We start from the raw sequence: 19,938 nt of genomic DNA on the forward strand, positions 1-19,938 counted from the left end.
GATGTTGTATTTTATTATATCTCCTAGTTGATGCTCATGCACTTGTGACACCGGGTTTTGGGGGTTCCTACTGTTGTTAGTCATTGCAGATCACGTAGTTATTAACATTTTCCCCTGAATATTCAATTTTATACTATTTATGTAATGGAAATTACGATTTCAAAATAATAAATGAGTAATTAAATCAATCAATCACTTTCGGCTTTCCTGACGGTGATGTTAGGAGCCATCACGACCTATAGTGAATTTTGGGTTGTGACAGCTTGGTATCAAAGCATTAGGTTCACTTAAGTCTCACGAGTCATGAGCGAGTCTAGTAGAGTCTTGCGAATCGGTACAGAGACGTTTGTACTTATCTTCGAGAGGCTACAGGGCTGTTAGGAGCACTTCCCTTCTTTATTTCCTCATCGTGCGGTTTGATTCCATTAAGGCTTGTGCCTTTATTTTCATTCCTACTCAATCTTATATGACGTGAAGCGCTTATTATCAATTGGGCGTCAAGGAGTGGTAGTGGTACTACAAACATGGTGCAGGATGTTTTCCCTGCGTGTTCGGGCAGACTATTATCGTCGCCTTGCGGAAGGATGTTCTTTTGTTCCAGCTCAGTATCTGTATTTTCTATGATTTCGAGACTGTGCACGGATTGCTATGATATCGATACGTTGTTATCCCACAATGGTATTGTAATGGTAAGGTGCTCGTATATGTGTTGAGGCAGTAAATGGCTTGACAGGAGGATTTTCCGGTGCATAATTTAGGGGTTTAGCATTTAATTCTAACAAAGGAAAGGCAATCGGACTATAGACGCCCATGTTTGGTTGATAAGGTAACGAGACTTGATATTTTCGAGAGTGGTGGAATTTTTAATTTTGATGCGGTGTCACCGTCCTTGTTTGAACGCATTACGGTTCGTCGGTGTTACGGTCTTCTTGGATTTTGCCTTCGGGGCAGGGTGTTGTGAAATGGTGTCTGAGGGGCAGTTGTCAGAGGTAGCGGTTGTTATTTATGATGTTGATGGGTCGAGAGAGATGATCTCCGGAGAGGCTTAGAGTCGGCAACAATTTATTTGTTCGGGTGCTACAGAGATGGATTTCCGATTTGATGCAACATTTGAGCAGCGAAGTATGATGGAAGACATGGCGGGAAGTATTTCGCGGTGGTTGAGTACTAGCAGGTCAAATATGAGAAGCAGAGGTTGAGGAGTTGTTTAAAAGAGATGGTTTAATGAGGTAAGAGTAACAGATTAGCGTATGCATTCTGTGGTAGGATAGCCACGTACCTTGAGAAAGTGCTGAACGGTTTGGGAATCATGATGAAAGGTGATTTGGTCTACGTATTTTATTTGGAATAATGGTTATTGTATGGAGAAAGATTGAATATAGCAGGAAGGAGTTTGCTTGAAATGAAAAGGGGTGTGAAGAATTGATTATCGTTCAGATGCAATATGACTTGAGTTCGAATGATATTGTTAAACTCTCAGTTGATGTCAATAGGGAATGAATGGGCTTGTACAACTGGTGGACGAGCATGGGCTCAGGAGGGTTACTGAATCTGTGGTAGGTGCACCCAGTGCATCGTCGTTGGAAGATGTCGTTATGGAATTCCACAAGCGGGTTATCTCCTGTGAATAGGTTAGCGGTTGCGTGATGTCGATGAAGCTTCTACGAAAGATTTTACTTGCTACCGGTAAGAGGTCAAATATGTGATTGTGGCTGAGGATTCAAAATGCTCATGAGATGTTTAACAAAAAGATTTGAGAAATTTAGCGGGTTAACGGTGCGGGATCATGATAATTGAGAAGGAGGAATCTTAGTGGGTTCTAGATTTATGCAATTGTAGCTTAAAGCTAAGTGGGGGAGCCCCACCGTCTACGATTGGATCGCGTGGTTATCGGCTTGTGCAACTTCTGGTTATCGGTGCATTGGTGGATTATTTGTGACTAAGAAAAAGGAAACATCAGAGGTAATTCGATCAGACAAATTGATAAATATGTGCTATATTTCGCCTTATCAATTGAGGTGCAGGATTTGGGAAGACTCCGGGTTTATGCTTCTTGTGGGTGTAATGTAGAAGGAAAAGAATTCAACCAGTTGCTTCTTTGAGAGAGTGTTCGTGTGCTAGCAGAGCATTGAAGTTGGTGATATTCGGGATTAGGTTAGAGTGGGTGACTCTCAACAACTGTTCTAATGGGATCAAGAATTTAGGTGCAGGGCCTAAGGATTTCGGGTCCGTTGTGTGGTTAAGGATCAAGTTTTTGTAGTGGATTACGAATGGGACTTGGAATTTTCTATGTTATCATTGGGTATGCAGTTCAGTGTTGGAGTAAAGGAAGAAATAGTTGCGGATTCGCTGGAGGTCTTGCAGAATGGGTGTACTAGTTGGGGATGCTATTGTGAGCATAAAGAGAGTATGAGATAATTCAGGAGTTTTCAGACGGGGTGGTCTCGCGATGCTTGGTTACTCGGGATGAGTGTGGACTTGGTTCGTTACGTTTTTAATGGAGCTATTATTATTTATAAGGAAAATCTAGAGTAATCGAAAGAAGTTGGGTTGGTTAGTAATGGTTGACTTAGCATGATTGTGGCAATGATCAGTTCATTCTGCGTGTGAAGTTATACATGTGGTTTGTGGATATACATGGGGGCTTGACAGCCACCCTGACCTGATTGATTTGAGAAGTATTTGATTTTGACGGCTTGTTGTGTAAATGGATTCCGGGATAGTTGTGATGGTTTAAATCATGGCTCGAGGTTGTATTTTATGCGGTTTGAGAATTCAGTGCTTGTTGCAGTGGTCCTTCTGAAATGAGCTAAGTGAAAGGTTTCTAGCCAATTAAGTGGTTACTTCACCAGTAGTTCAAGGGTTATGGTGAATGCATGTATTATCATGTAGTGGCATGATAGGTGCAGTGAGTGGCATTGGAATTGGAAGTTATGGATCAGGGCTATAGGTCGGTGCTGATAAGAATGTCACGAGCTCGGATGAGAAGGGAAGAATTCAGATGGATAGAGTGAGCTGGCGCTATCTTAGTGTCGCCTAAGAATGGTGTTCTGTGGAATAGGCTACAAAATTAGTACAGTTGGTGGTATGGATGTGCGGACTTGGCTACCTGAGCGGAAGGTCGTGGGAGCGTACCCCACGGGGAAATTGTATAAGTGTGGCATGCTACTCACTTGATGGTTAAAGATCGAAACCAAGTATGGAGATTTTCGGTACTATCGTTAATATGAGGTTTGATGCATGGAAGGCGCTCTATTCCTTTGCTTGTGAACTTTGGGGGTTGTGCCGGATTGAGACGGCTTGATTATTCGCACGTGTATTGAGGTCCTGTGAAGCTGGTGGTATTATATGAGCAGGATAGCCCTCGAGATGCAGGTCATTTATTGCACCTTAGTTGTGCTTGGGTTTGTAGCATATGGCACTATCCGTCTCCCCAGGAAGTTGTATTATGCACTCGATATGCGTGTGGTCAATATTCGGGTGTTTTTGTAAGGGAAAGCATTACGACTTGATGTATATTTTCTTCTTGATTGTTATATGCTGATCGGGTGGCACACTGCCACGGGTATAGGTTGTTGGATCAGGTTGCACGCTGCAATAGTGAGATGCTGAATACGATTCCATATATTTGTTTCTGTGTATTTTGTTTCTCATTCACTGAGGGGAGTTCATAGCGTCTGTTCGACCGTTTTATTAGTTACACGGGCTGGGAAGTTCCATTCCAGAGTTCGCTTTTCCTTATATATCACATTCGAGTTTGTAGCCAATTGGCGCATTGTTGGCTTCGTACGAGATCTTGCTCAGTGTTTGAGGTGGCTTATTGCTTGTGTAACGTATACTGGGTGAGACGAGACTATTGTACCTGAAATTTTGCAATCAGATTTATATAAGGTACATTAAAGAGAAAATATCGTTATTCAATTTAGAATGAGGTAATGGTTCTTGTCAGGAGGGGAGACTCCATGAATTATTGATTTGGCAGGTATTTATGAGTTTCTACATGTCTCTTTCGTCATGGAAGCATTCCGAGAATTTAAAACAGGACTTATATGTGTCCTGAGATGTATTGCGGGCATCGGATTCGTGAAATTTTAGTTGTCATGGTTGGAGGATGTTATTATGGGCAACTGACGTATGTGGTGCATGGTGTGATTTCATCATAGATGCAGGATCATGTTTTGGTACAGTGTGTGAAGGTTGGTACGGTGTTCGTGTGGTAGAATCAGGCCTGTAAAGAAATTCGGAAATTGGAATTTGGTTCTAAAGCTTAATAGTTAAGGTTATAGGGAGGATTTTCAGTCTGGCTTGAGCTAATGTGTTCAACTGGAATGTGGTGGCACGGTTAGGTGCACGAGGTATTAAACTGGGATTTTGGGCAATTCCGGAGCAGTCCTTAGCACGTTCCATGACGAACGTATGTTTAAGTGGGGGAGAATGTAACGACTCGACCGGTCGTTTTGAGCTCTAGCACGTCATTCAGCGGTTTGAGGCCTTGAATAGCTTCACTTCAGGTATTATGACTTGTGCATGTATTTAATTTCGAAAAGTTCGGGATCGATATGGATAAAAAATTCTAATTTCATTAGCGTTAAGTTGGGAAAATTGGCTACGGTTTGACTTTTAGAGTAAACGGCCTCAGAATCAGGATTTGAAGGTTCCAATATATTCGTATGATAATTTTGGTCTAAGTAGCATGTCCGGATGTTGATTTGGAGGTCTGTAGGTTATTTCGGCATCAAATTGGCAAAATTTGGAAAATTGGATAATTTTTTGGAAGTTTGACCGGGAGTGGACTTTTTGATATCGGGGTTGGATTCCGATTTCGGAAGTGGGAGTAGGTCCGTAATGTCACTTATGACTTGTGTGCAAAATTTGAGGTCAATCGGACTTGATTTGATTAGGTTTCGGCGTCCAATGTAGATGTTTGAAGTTCTAAAGTTCATTAAGCTTGAATTGGAGTGTGATTCATGGTTTTAGCATTGTTTGATGTGATTTGAAGGCTCGAATAAGTTTGTATTGTGTTTTAGGACTGGTTGGTATATTTGGTCGAGGTCCCGGGGGCCTTGGATGGATTCTGGATGGTTAAAGCATTGAATTTGGCCTTATGAAAAGGCTGGTGGCAGCATATCTGGTGTAACCGCACCTGCAAGGTTTTGGCCGCAGGTGCAGAGCCACAGAAGTGGCACTGTGGCCGCAGAAGCGACCTTTGTACTAAGTCGGGTGGCCGCAGATGCGAGTGTATTTCCACATATGCTAGCCCACAGATGCGAAGGGAACTCCGCAAAAGCGAAAAATGAGAGGGGCAGCTCGGTCGCAGAAGCGGAGGGGTATCCGCACATGCGGGAGTGCAAAAGCATGTGGTGGACCGCAGAAGCGTAAAATGGTCCGAATAAACAAATATTTCCTGGCTTGGAGGGAACCGCACCTGCAATGGATTTTCCGCAGGTGCGGCTGGTGTTCCGCAGGTGCGGAAAGTCAGCTGGGCAGATTGTTTTAAAATTGGGGTTTTGCTCATTTTCCTCATTTTCTCACTTGGTTGGGGCGATTGTAGAGAGCTTCAAGAATAGATTTTCATCAAGCATCATAAGGTAAGTGATTCCCACCTATTACAAGTTAAATACATGGTTTTTATGTGGATTAGGGCATGGAAATTAGTAAAAATTTTGAGATTTTGGTAGAAAACCTAGAATTGACATTTTTGGATTTTGACCAACAAATTGGATATGGAATTAAGAATAAATTATATATTTGAGTTCGTGGTGTTATGGGTAAGGTTTAGCTTCAAGCATTTTCGAAATTTGGGCATGTGGGCCCGAGGATTTGTTTTATAGACCTTTCGAGGGGAGTTGAAAATTGCTTAAATTGATTAATTATAGGTATTATAATATCTTTTGATTGGTTTGCACATTGTTTGAATAGTGTTTGGATCGACGGACTTTGGATTGAGGAGTTAGAGAGGCCTTTGAGACGATTTTGGAAATTCGAAGCGAGGTAAGTCCCCTGTCTAACTCTGTGAGGGGGAAACTACCCCTAGGTGATGTATTTGTTATGTGTTACTTATTGCGGGGGCTACATACGCACAAGGTGATGAGAGTCTGTGCGTAGCTAGATTTGTGCTATGTCCGGGTAGACTTAGGTTCATACCATATTATGACTGTACTATTTGAGTTGTCTCTTGCCTATCAAATTCCTTTATTTTACATTACGACTTGAGACTAGACTTGCGTAGAGTGATAGATTTATTATTGTAGAGATTTTATGGGCTTGATGATAACCCGTAGATTAATTGTACTCTCCTTACAAATTCTCCCGCGTTATGGGTTCGCATCGAAATATTCCCTTAAAAATCTATAACTCACACGACTATTTGCGAGTGGGGTCGAGGACCCGTCAAAGCCTTTTATTCTAGTAGGATCGGGTCGTTCGCCTCGGCAGGATAGATACATCTACGGTTCGTCCCGTTCGACCCTCGAAAGTGCGCACACTAATGGGATCGGGCCGTACACCACGGCAGAATTTATGTACCACATCCTCATGGGAGCGAGTCGTTCTCCTCGGCAATAAAATAGATATATCTATGGTTTGGTAATGTTATGATGGATCGGGCCATACGCCTCGGCATTTCACTGAAATACTATCATGAAATCATGCGTAATAATGGGCAAGAAGCCAGCATATCTGTGAGCTTCCCCTGATTGAGCTATGACGACCTATCTGGTAAGGTCCACATTATATATACTCTAATTAAGGAGGTAAATACTTGCTGAGAGCTTGAGATATCTTTGAAAAGAGAGCTTTACCATGCATTTATACATGTTATTATCGTTTACTTACTCTGATTCACCTATGTTTACTCCTAATATATCTGTCTTATTGGACCTCTAGTAAGTCTCGATGTCGACCCCTCGTCACTACTTTTCTGGGGCTAGGCTAGATACTTAATGGGTACGCGTTGATTTACATACTCATGCTACACTTGCTGCACTTTTTGTGCAGGTACTTATATGTCTGATGGTGTTTTGGGCGCAACGACGCGGCTATTGCGGGGACTTACCACGAGCTACTTTCCAAGTTACGCTCCGCAGCCTACAGAGTCTTCATCAGAGTTATTTATATTTTTACTGTCTAATTTTGTATTCTAGACAGATGTTGTATTTTATTATATCTCCCAGTTGATGCCCATGTACTTGTGACACTGGGTTTTGGGGGTTCCTACTGTTGTTAGTCATTGCAGATCATGTAGTTATTAACATTTTCCCCCTGCATATTCCATTTTATACTACTTATGTAATGGAAATTACGATTTCAAAATAAAAAAATGAGTAATTAAATCAATCAATCACTGTTGGCTTGCCTGATGGTGATGTTAGGCGCCATCACGACCTATAGTGGATTTAGGGTCGTGACACTCCGGCTCCTGACCTGCCATGGATGTTGTGCGTGTCTTCACCATCTGCGGGAGAACAAGAATGGAATGATTCAAACTTCAATGATAGGATAAAATTGCACGATAGATAAAGAAAGAAGTGAAATTTTTCTAAAGCTCTATGGCCTCTAGAAGATAAGTACAGACGTTTCTGTACTAATCCTCTAGACTCTACTAAGCTTGCTCATGACTCCTGAGACCTAGGTAACCTAGTACTCTGATACCAACTTGTCACGGCCTGGATTCCTAACCTCGGGGCCATGATGGTTCCTAACGTCTATTTGCTAGACAAGCCAACATTATATAACCAATTTAACATTTTAATAGTTTAAAATAGAATAACAATAATTATTAACGATAAATAAAGTTGTAATACATGAAGTAATCCCATAACAGAACAGGGTCTACTCTAATCCCAGAAATCTGGTGTCACCGGTACATGAACAGCTAGATGTCTATAAGTATGGTGTGAATGAAATACAACTATTTGAAATGAGATAAACAACAAAGATAGAATTGGATGATGACTTTAGGGACTGCGAACGCTATTAGCTCTACCTCAAGTTTTTGTAAAAGATATGATCTGAGCAGAAGCACCACTAGACACCGCTGGGACCAACACCAGTATCTGCACAAGAAGTGCAGAAGTATAGCATGAGTATAACCGACCCAATGTACTCCGTAAGTGTCGAGCCTAACCCGGACGAGGTAGTGACGAGGTTATGACAAGACTCCTACGTAAATCCTATACAAGTATGTGTTATATATATATATATATATATATATATATATAAAGCAATAAAATAACATGTAGGACAATTAATATATCAATTGGGAGGGGACATGCAGAATGTGGAGTACGATATGAACGGCAAGTACAAAATCACCGAATAACCTTTTCCGTAAAACAACAATAATGCAATTAATTAAATCATTAATCCGGAAACCAAGTAAGGCAATGAAATCAACAATGGCACGTCATCATCCTTTGTTCTTTTACTCTCATACTCACCATGTAATATCATAAATGAAATGGCACGACATCACCCTTCGTGCCTTTACTCTCAACCTCACATGATGTGATAAATAATAATAAGCAATTAAATATACGGCATCACCCTTCGTACTTTAATCCTCACAATCTCTCAATAAATAATACTGTATGCAAATAAGGCACAACAACACCCTTCGTGCTTTTCACTCTTCCTCCCCAAGCATAGAATAATGGTAATTCAACCCAACTTTTGAAATCTCAACAACTTCCACAATAATCAATGGATATGAAAAGCGAGCAAATAAAGAAGTAATAATCTAACTACTACATGGAAAATATAGTCATAGAACAACATAATAAAATTAAATAATTTTAATCCGCATGCTTTAATCTAATAACAATGTATATATACTCGTCACCTTATATATACGCCGTTTTCACACATAATTCACGTAGCAAATAGACCAACAAGTCCTTATCCCTCAATTTAAAGTTAACCATGATACTTACCTCACTCCGCAACCAAGTCAATCAACCAACCATGACCTTGCCTTTTGAAAGCCTCCAAACCAACCAAATCGAACCAATTATCGATCAAAAAATTAAAAATAAGCTTTAGAAACTACTCACGAGTGAAAAAGATTCAATCTTTAACGAATTTGAAAAAAGTCAACAAAAGTCAACCCCGGGTTTGCTTGGTCAAAATCCAAGATTCGGACCAAAACACGATTACTCATTCACCCCCGAGCTCAGTTATGTGATTTGTCTCGAGACCCGACCTCAATTTGAGTTGTAAATCTCAATTTTATAATATTTTCAATTTCTACCCAAATCCCTAGTTTCTACCATGAAAATCTTAGATTTGATGTTGAAAACACATGAAAAGTATTGGGTAATTGAAAGAAAATAGATTAGAGTTGCTTACCAATAATTTTGGGAAGAAACATCTCTTGAAAAATTGCATCTACAATGTTTAGGGTTGAGAAATAGTGTAAAATGAGCTAAGTCTCGATTTACCCCCCTTTTACCTAGCCACGGATGTCGCAATTGAGAATTCTTGTTCACAATTGCGAACATCACAAATGCGAAATAAAGGTCGCAAATGCGAACTCTGCATCAGTAGCCCAAAGTTCGCAAATGCGAACTACCCGCCTTCACAAATGTGAATCTCACCCCTCATAACTCTATGTCGGAAATGCGACTCCGAGATCGCAAATGCGATCTCTGCTAGTTCGCAAATGTGAACCCTTTCCTCGCAATTGTGAGATTACACAGCCCGGGCCTCTCTCACAAATGCGATGTTTTGATCTAAAAAGCGAGGCTTGCATTTGCGAGCCAGACTTCTAAAATGCTATATTTGCAGACCAGTACGAGAAACAACAGTGCACCAGCAGTCCTAAAACTCATCCGAAATACGTCTGGAACTCACCCGAACCCCTCGGACTCCAAATAAAATATGCACACAAGTGTAATAACATCATACGGACTTGCTCAAGCAATTAAAATATCAAAATAAATTTAAAACTACAAATCGGACATCAAAACAAATAAAATTCAAAGGAAACTCAAGAACATCTAGAATCATAACTAAGCTTCTGAATGCTACCAAACCAACTCCGATTTGCACAAAATTTCACAGACAAGTTTTGAATAGAAAAATGGATCTACACAAAGTCCCAAAACCCAAATTCAAACCCGATGCCATAAAGCCAACTGACAGATAAACCTAGGAAGTTTCCAAACTTTCAAATTGCTAACTTTCAGCAAACCAAGTCAAATCAACTTAAGGACCTTCAAATTCAATTCCGGGAAAACGCCCAAGTCTAAAATCACAATACGGTTCTACCGAAATCGTCAAAATACCGATCCGGGGTCGTTTACAAAAAATGTTAACCGTAGTCAACTCAAGTTGTTTTTAAAGCTAAAAATCATATTTTCTTCAAACCTTTATGCAAAAACTTTTCGGAAAGAGATACGGACTACGCAAATCAAGAAATAAGGGCTAGTACTCAAAATGACCTATCGGGTCGTCACAAATGGATAAATAACTAAATTTTATAAAACTTTTAGTTGACTTTCCTAGCGACGAGTTAGGGGACATCACGACCTTTGGTGGGATTTCGGGTCGTGACAATGTTAACCTCTAATATCTTGAACAATTCGGTCAAAAAGCAAGTTTTATGTTTTTTTAGGATTTATAAATTTTTTAGATTATCCCAATCAAATATCAATAATTATAAACTAATATCACTTGGTTTCTAGAATACTTAAAATTTTTTAGACAATTAATTCACAAAGACAACAATGTAGTTTTCATAAGTACAATATATACATATAATTCAAAAAGCACATTAATATGATATTCCCATTTCATGAAAAAACTAGTTATCTAGTTAGAAGTGAGTAATCTCTGATACTAATTGTTGGAATATTATATGCATCGAAAGTATTTCCAGTATTGAATCATGTGTCTTCTAAATAACTAGTACATACTATATTTCATGGTTTACCTTTTGAAGAATGAACAAAGCTCGGCAATCATGTAACCTTCCAGTTCCACAGCAACTCAAAGGAATCATCACCACCGCTCGATCATGATCTCCAAATGTTCTATGATCTTCTACTGTGTTATCCGAATAATAAACAAAATTTGAAAATTTTGTGTGAGAGAATGTTTCCTCCAAAATAGTGTCACGGCCCCAATCTCCCTCCGTATGATGTGGTGATGGCAGCTAATCTCTAATACTAGGTAAGCCTAACATACATGAAGAATTGACGGAAATAATAATAAAACTCCCAATTAAACCGACAGTTATCATAAAAAGGACTCCACAATACAACTGAATATAACTCCCAAAATCTGGTGATACTGAGTCACAAGTTCTACACGGGTATACTGAAACATCCATATACAACAACATCTATAAAAGGAGAATGAACTAGAAACTAGATAGGGGGTGAGTCCAAGGCCTGCGAACTCCGACAGGTATACCTTGAAGTCTCTGATCCAAGCTTAACTCACGGATGCCTAGCCTGGTATGAAGTACCTAGATCTGCACAAAAAGATGTGCAGAAGCGTAGTATGAGTACACCACAACGGTACCCAGTAAGTATCAAGCCTAACCTCGATAGAGTAGTGATGAGATCAGGTCAAGACACCTACTGGAATAAATAAAGAAATTGAACAGGTATAGTACAGTGTAATAATGGAAATGATACAATGAAGAAATATAACAAGAGTAGATACATTGAAATTAAGGCAATTAAGACCTCACGAAAGAACACATAATAAGAATGCGAAGAAAACGATGCAAATAAATACAAGTGATGTAAATTAAAGATAGTAATAAGAATCACTACCGAGGTACCGCCTCGTAGTCTCGTTACACAATAAAAATTCACAGCCTTTCCTTATACAATCGCGGGAGTCTTGCATTTAGTTTTGAAAATCGTTGTCCTAAAATAGCTACCCGTATTTTGGCCCACCTTATCACGCCGCGTGGCTTCAAGTAGTTCCCCTACTAGCAACACGCGTATCAAGCCCACCTTATTTCACCGCATGCATATCAACCCCAATCCTTATACTACCACATGCATATCAATATCACAACATATCACAAATCGCACCTCAAGTGCCCAAAACCACAACTTGCCAAAGAAGACAACAACAATATTGTTTTCACAATAAATAACCCAGGGTTCAACCACAATATTTACAAGAATCTAAACAATAACAACCGAATGTGAATATCTCAACAAGAATGGTATTTCAATAATTTACAACTTTGCGTCAATGTGAATCACAACCTTTATAACTTCAACACCAAAATGCAACAATAAGATATTCCAAGAAATGATAAATTCACGTAAGGTAACTCAACAGTTAAATATTTAATAAGGAAATGAGAGAAATAATAACTTCAACTAAGTATGTAAATGCAAATAACAAGTAATAGATGAGACAAGTATTAATAATTCCAAGTGAATCATGTGAAGGTAGAGTAACGATGATGGATAGCACATGATATGACAACTCAATTAAAGGCATGAAAAGAATCTACATAGCTTAAACCGGTCAATTACCACATTTAGTCCGTGTACCCAATCGTCACCTTGCGTACACGGCTTTCATATACCACAATTAATACAACACAATACCAATCCTAAGGGGTAAATTTCCCCACATAAAATTAGGCAAGACACTTACCTCAAAACACACTAACTCAATCCATTAGTAAACCTTTTTTGCGATTATCTAACTCTGAACGGCTCGAATCTAGCCAAAATAACTTTACATCATAAATTCAAACCATAGGAAACTATTCCAAATAATAAAGTAGCAATCTTTAAAGAAAATCAAAAAACCAACTCAAAAAGCCAACTCAATAACGAGTCCAACCATACTAAAATTACTCAATTCCGATCTCAAATCGACCTTCAAATTCTCAAAACATAGTTTTTGAAGTTTTCATAATTTTCCCCAACCTTTTCAACTCAAAACACTAATTAAATGATAAAGACAATGATGGATTCATGTATAATAGCCAAATCCGAGTTCGAATCACTTACCCCGGTCAATTCCTTGAAAATCCCTCTCAAAATCGCCCCAAACCGTCTCTCTAAGTCAAAAGGTGAAGAATGAATTAAAACCCTCGAACTCACCCTTTTCTGCCCAGCAATCTCGCATTTGCGAACCCTCAGCCGCATCTGCGCATGCGCTTCTGGGGAGGCCAGTCGCTTCTGCGGATAACTGACCTCATATGCGGTCCCAGCTGGCTAAACCAACCTTCGCTTCTATGGCTCACAGACCGTCTTTGCGGTGTTGCGCCTGTAGCCTAAAGTGCGTAGGTGCGATTGCACCAGAACCTCAGCAGCTTCAACATTCTATTAAGTAAAACAATGATCCAATTTTAATTCGATTCACACCCGGGGCCACCGAGACCCTGTCTGAATGTACCAACAAGTTCCAAAACACATAGCGGACCTATTCGAGGCCTAAAATCACATCAAACAACATCGATTCTACAAATCGCAATCCTATTCAAGCCTATTGAAACCATGAACATCCAATTTCAAAAACTAACGCTGATTTATACCAAACCAACTCTGATGGACCTCAAATTTAGTACACAAGTCATAAATGACACAACGAACCTATTCCAACTTCCAGAATCGGAATCCGACCTCGATATCAATAAAGTCAACTGCAGGTCAAACTTCTCAACCTTGTAAATCTTCAACTTTCTAACTTTTGCTAATTCAACCCAAAACAACCTACGAACTTCCAAATCAATATCCAAACATGCTCCTAAGTCCCAAATCACCATACGAAGCTATCAGAACCGTCGAAACTCCATTATGGAGTCATCCACACAAAAGTTAAACTCCAGTCAACTCTTTCAACTTAAGCCTCCAAATGTGGGACTAAGTGTCCTATTTCACAAAATTCACTCGAAACCAAAACCAACTGCCCTGAAAAGTCAAATAACCACAATATAACATAGAGGATGCAATAAATAGGGGAACGAGTCTAAAATACTAAAAATGACCGGTCGGGTCGTTACATCATCCCCCTCTTAAAACAAACGGCTAACTCTTCATCCTCCCCCCTGAAGTGATGAAAAGATGAGGATAACGGCTACGCATATCATGCTCGGTCTCCCAAGTAGACTCCTCGACTGGTTGACCTCTCCACTGAACCTTAACTGAAGCGATGCTCTTTGACCTCAACTTTCGGACTTGCCTGTCCAAGATGGCCACTGGCTCCTTAACATAAGACAAATCATTGTCAAATTGAACTGATCTGAAATCTTACACATGGGATGGATCACCGTGATATTTCCGGAGCATAGAAACATTGAACACCGGATGAACTGCAAATAGACTAGGCGGCAATGCAAGCTTGTAGGCCACCTCACCAATCCTCTCAAGAATCTCAAAAGGTCTGATATACCTAAGGCTCAACTTGCCCTTCTTTCCGAACCTCATAACACCTTTCATGGGCGAGACTCGGATCAAGACCCGTTCTCCAACCATTAATGAAACATCACAAACCTTCCGATCAGCATAACTCTTCTGTCTAGATTGGGTAGTACGAGGCCGATCCTGGATCAACTTGGCCTTCTCCAAGGCATCTCAATCCAGATCTATGCCTAATAACTTAGCCTCTCCCGGCTCAAACCAGCCAACTGGGGAACGACACTTTCTCCCATATAGGGCCTCATAAAGAGCCATATGAATACTCAATTGTTAGATGTTGTTGTAGAAAAACTCCGCAAGTGGCAAGAACTGATCCCAAGAACCCCAGAACTTCATAAGATAGGCACAAAGCACATCTTCCAATATCTGAATGGTGCGCTCGAAATGTTCGTTCGTCTGGGGGTGGAATACTGTACTCAACTCAACCCGTGTGTCTATCTCATGTTGACAGCTCTCCATAAGCGTGATGTAAACTGCGTGCCCCGGTTAGAGATGATGGATACAGGCATGCCATGAAGTCGGACAATCTCACGGATATAAATCTGAGCTCGCTACTCTGAAGAATAGGTAGTTACCATCAGAATGAAATGAGCCAGCTTGGTCAACCTATCCATTATCACCCACACATCGTCAAATTTCTTCTGAGTCTGTGGGAGTCCAATAACGAAGTCCATGGTAACTCGCTCCCATTTCCACTTGGGAATCTCAAGTCTCTGGTGCTCATACTTCACCCGCTGACAATTTAGGCACCGAGCTACATACTCCACTATATCTTTCTTCATTCTCCTCTACCAATAGTGCCGCCTCAAATTCTGGTACATCTTAGCGGCACCCGGATGAATGGAGTACCGTGAACTGTGGGCCTCCTGAAGAATCAACTCACGTAACCCATCCACTTTGGGCACACATAATCGGCCCTGCATCCACAATACACCGTCATCTCTGATAGAAACCTCCTTGGCATCGCCATGTTGTACCGTGTCCTTCAGGACAAGTAAATGGGGGTCATCATACTGACGCTCTATGATGCAATCATATAGAGAAGACTGAGAAATCACGCAAGCCAGAAACCGACTGGGCTCCAAAATATCCAATCTAACAAATTGGTTGTCCAAGTCCTGAACATCCAATGCTAATGGCCTCTCTGCTGCCGATAGATATGCTAAACCACCCAAGCTCTCCGCCTTTCAACTCAAGGCATCAACCACTATATTGACCTTCCTGGGATTATATAGAATGTTGATATCATAGTCCTTAAGCAACTCTAACATACATGAAGAATTGAAGGAAATAACAATAAAACTCCCAATTAAATCGACGGCTATCATAAAAAGGACTCCAAAATACAACTGAATATGACTCCCAAAATCTGGTGATACCGAATCACAAGCTCTACACGAGTATACTGAAACATCCCTATACAATAGTATCTATAAAAGGATAATGAAATAGAAACTAGATAGAGGGTGACTCCAAGGCATGCGAACGCCGGCAAGTATACCTTTAAGTCTTCGATCCAAGATCAACTCATGGATGCCTAGCCTAGTATAAAGCACCTAGATCTGCACTAAATGATGTGCAGAAGTATAGTATGAGTACACCACAATGGTACCTAGTAAGTATCAAGCCTAACCTCAGTAGAGCAGTGACGAGGTGAGGTCAAGACACCTACTGGAATAAATAAAGAAACTGAACAGGTATAGTAGAGTATAATAATGGAAAGAATGAAAATGATGCAATGAAAAAATATAACAAGAATAGCTACACTGAAATTAAGGAAATTAAGACCACACGGAATAACACATAATAAGAATGCCAAGGAAACGATGCATACCAATACAAGTGATGTAAATGAAAGATAGCAACAAGAATCACTATTAAGGTACCGCTTCATAGTCTCGTTTCATAATCAAAATTCACAATCTTTCCTTATACCATCGCGGGAGCTTTGCATTAAGTTTTGAAAATTATTTTCCCGAAATAACTACCCGCGTTTTAGCCCACCTTATCATACCGCGTAGCTTCAAGTAGTTTCCCTACTAGCAACATGTATATCAAGCCCACCTTATCTCACCGCATGCGTATCAACCCCAATTATTATACCACCACATGCATATCAATATCACAAATCGCACCTCAAGTGTCCAAAACCACAACTTGCCAAAGAAGTCAACAACAATAATATTTACACAATAAATAGCCCATGGCTCAACCACAATATGCACAAGAGTCTCAACAATATCTCAACAAGAATGGTATTTCAACAATTTACAACTTTGTCTCAGTGTGAACTACGACCTTTATAACTTCAACACCAAAATTCAACAATTAGATATTCCAAGAAATGACAACTTCAAGTAAGGTAACTCAACAGTTAAATATTTAACAAGGAAATGAGAGAAACAATAACTTTAACTAAGCATGTAAAGGCAAATAACAAGTAAGAGATGAGACAAGTATTAACAATGTCAAGTAAAGCATATGAAGGTAGACTAACGATGATGGATATCACATGATATAACAACTCAATTAAAGGCATGAAAAAAATCTACATAGCTTAAAATCGGTCAATTATCATATTTAGCCCGTGTACCCACTTGTCAACTTGCGTACACGGCTTTCATATACAAAAATTAATACAAAACAACACCAATCCTAAGAGGTAAATCCCCCCTCCCCCCCACAAAGTTAGGCAAGACACTTACCTTCATTCACTAGTAAGCTAATACACTCAAAACGACCGGTCGGGTCGTTACATCCAACAAGTTCCAAAACACATAGCGGACCTACTCGAGGACTAAAATCACATCAAACAACATTGATTTTACAAATCGCAACCCAATTCAAGCCTATTAAAACCATGAATATCCAACTTCAAAAACTAACGTCGATTCATACCAAACCAACTCCGATTGACCCCCAAATTTTGTACACAAGTCATAAATGACACAACGGACCTATTTTAACTTTCGGAATTGAAATCCGACCCCGATATCAATAAAGTCAACTCCCGGTCAAACTTCTCAACCTTCCAAACCTTTAACTTTCTAACTTTTGCCAATTCAAGCTAAAATGGTCTACAGACCTCCAAATCAATATCTGAACACGCTCCTAAGTCCAAAATCACCATACGAAACTATCGGAACCGTCAAAACTCCATTCCGATGTCATCCACACAAAAGTCAAACTCCGATCAACTCTTTCAACTTAAGCTTCCAACTTAGGGACTGTGTCCCATTACACTCCGAAATTCACCCGAAACCAAAACCAACCACCCCGGCAAGTCACATAACCACAATATAACATAGAACAGGTAATAAATAGGGGAACGGGGCTAAAATACTCAAAATGATTGACCGGGTCATTACAAATAGAAAGAAAAATGCATTGCAACCGGTGGAAAAAATCATTCTCCATATAGGCCACATTTTTACGGATTAAAAACCCTTTTTAAAAGATGTTAGGTTTTCTTTTCCACCAAGAAAAGATTTTTTTTAAGTCCTAATTATTCAGGTATAATAGGGCCCATATAATTTAATTGACAAGGCTTTTTATTATGAATTTAATTTGAAAGATTTAAATTAATATACGCCATAATAAATTACGAATTATTGTACGAAAAATTCATAATTTCACTCATTAGTTTAATTTAAAATTCTTCCATTAAATCTTATTTAACTCCCTATGGTAAGATCCAAATACTAAATTAAATTAGATTACTGATAATTTAATTTATAATTATTTTATTTAGATTTTTGCTTAACTTATTTATTGTATCGGATACAAAATTCATCGGTCGGGTTTACACATGAAAACTTATAAGCTTTCATAAAGGTATATCAGTAATTTTAAGATCGAGACATAAATTCTATCAACTAATTATATTTTAACAATTTATATTATTATTATTATTATTATCTAATTTACCAAGCATGTTGAACCACAAAAGAATATTGCCTTTTAATAAATTAAACTAATAAACAACAAATAATAATCATATTAATATTAAGAGCATAAGTACATTTAATGGACTAGAGAATTATTTTATTAAGTCAGTATAATTTACTTATTTCTACTTGGTCCGTTCAATACATGCAAAATATACTAGCATAAAAAGTCAAAATTAAACTATTCTCATAATCAAGATAAATTATGTTTAATCTTGTTCGACAACCATTCTAATACTTTGTCCAATTTCATAATTAAATTGTGAACATAAACTTTATGACTTATAAGAATCGATGATTTAATCTTCTGAATATAAGTTAAACTTTATTCAATAAATTATCTACTATATAATCAAAGGACATACAGACGATCGGATACATGATCTCTTTAAAAAGTTTTATTAAATAAAATAAATAAATAAATAATTATTTCATAAAGAGTACTATCACAAAACGCATTGTTTATAGTATATCAATTTACGCAAAAATTGCCACTCACAAAAGCGACTTCAGTACTCTCCATCTTTACTGACTTTGTATTCTACTTTCTTGATATTTTTCTCTTGTTTGGTCTTAATGCCCATAGTATGGAATCGTTAGTTCGAGTTGGAGAGTAGAGCCTTGTGCCATCTTTAGTCAATTGAATTTAAGAGTAGAACTCTTTTGACACTGGTTATTTCGACTAAGCTGTTGTGTAATTCTCACCGAAAGTAACATGGTCATTTGACTGTGAATAGAAAAATGGGAACTATAAGGACCCTTTACATGTGCCGATGATTTCATTTTAGGGTATTTTCCGAGTGAGACATCAACCACCTCTTTGACTGCGTGATGAAGAGTTATGAGATGTTCTGGTTCTTGGTCACATGATCTTTTGAGTTGTCTAATGTAAGGACCCGACCGGTCGTTTTACTTTCTAGATCTCTGTTTCCCCAATTAAGACTTTTCATATGTGTTTTACTATTTTATGACTTGCGGGGATAGTTGGTTTGGGTTTGGAAGGGTTCAGGTAGAAATCAGAACACTTAGTTCCTTAATAGTAGCCTAAGATGGCCAAGTTTGACTTGAGTCAACATTTTGAGTAAACGACCTCGGAATCGTGATTCGATGGTTCCAATAGGTTCGTATGATGATTTTGGACTTGGGCGTGTGTTCGGATCGAGTTTCGGGTGATCCGATAGTGTTTTGGCGCTTAATAATGAAAGTTGGCGCATTAAAGGTTTTCAAGTTCTTTAAATTTGGTTTGAAGTAGACTTTGGTATTATCGAGGTCCATTCGGGATTTTTAGCATGGGAATAGGCTTGTATTATGATATATGACTTGTATGCAAAGTTTGGCATCATCCCGAGTTGTCTAAGTATGATTCGATGCGTTCGGAGCTAGTTCAAGAAGTTTGAAGTTCATAAGTAGATCAATTTCGTTTAGGGGTGCGATTCTTAGTTTTGATGTTTTTTTACGTTTTTCAAGGGTTCGAGCAGGTCTGTATTATGTTTATGGGCTTGTTGGTGTAGTTGAACGGGGCCCCTTGTGGCTCGGGTGGGTTTCGGACCACCCGGAGCTAAGTCTGAAATTGTTGATATGTTGGTTATGGT

The sequence above is a fragment of the Nicotiana tomentosiformis genome, chromosome 6 (assembly GCF_000390325.3).
Source record: "Nicotiana tomentosiformis chromosome 6, ASM39032v3, whole genome shotgun sequence".
In the NCBI taxonomy this organism is placed as follows: domain Eukaryota; kingdom Viridiplantae; phylum Streptophyta; class Magnoliopsida; order Solanales; family Solanaceae; genus Nicotiana; species Nicotiana tomentosiformis.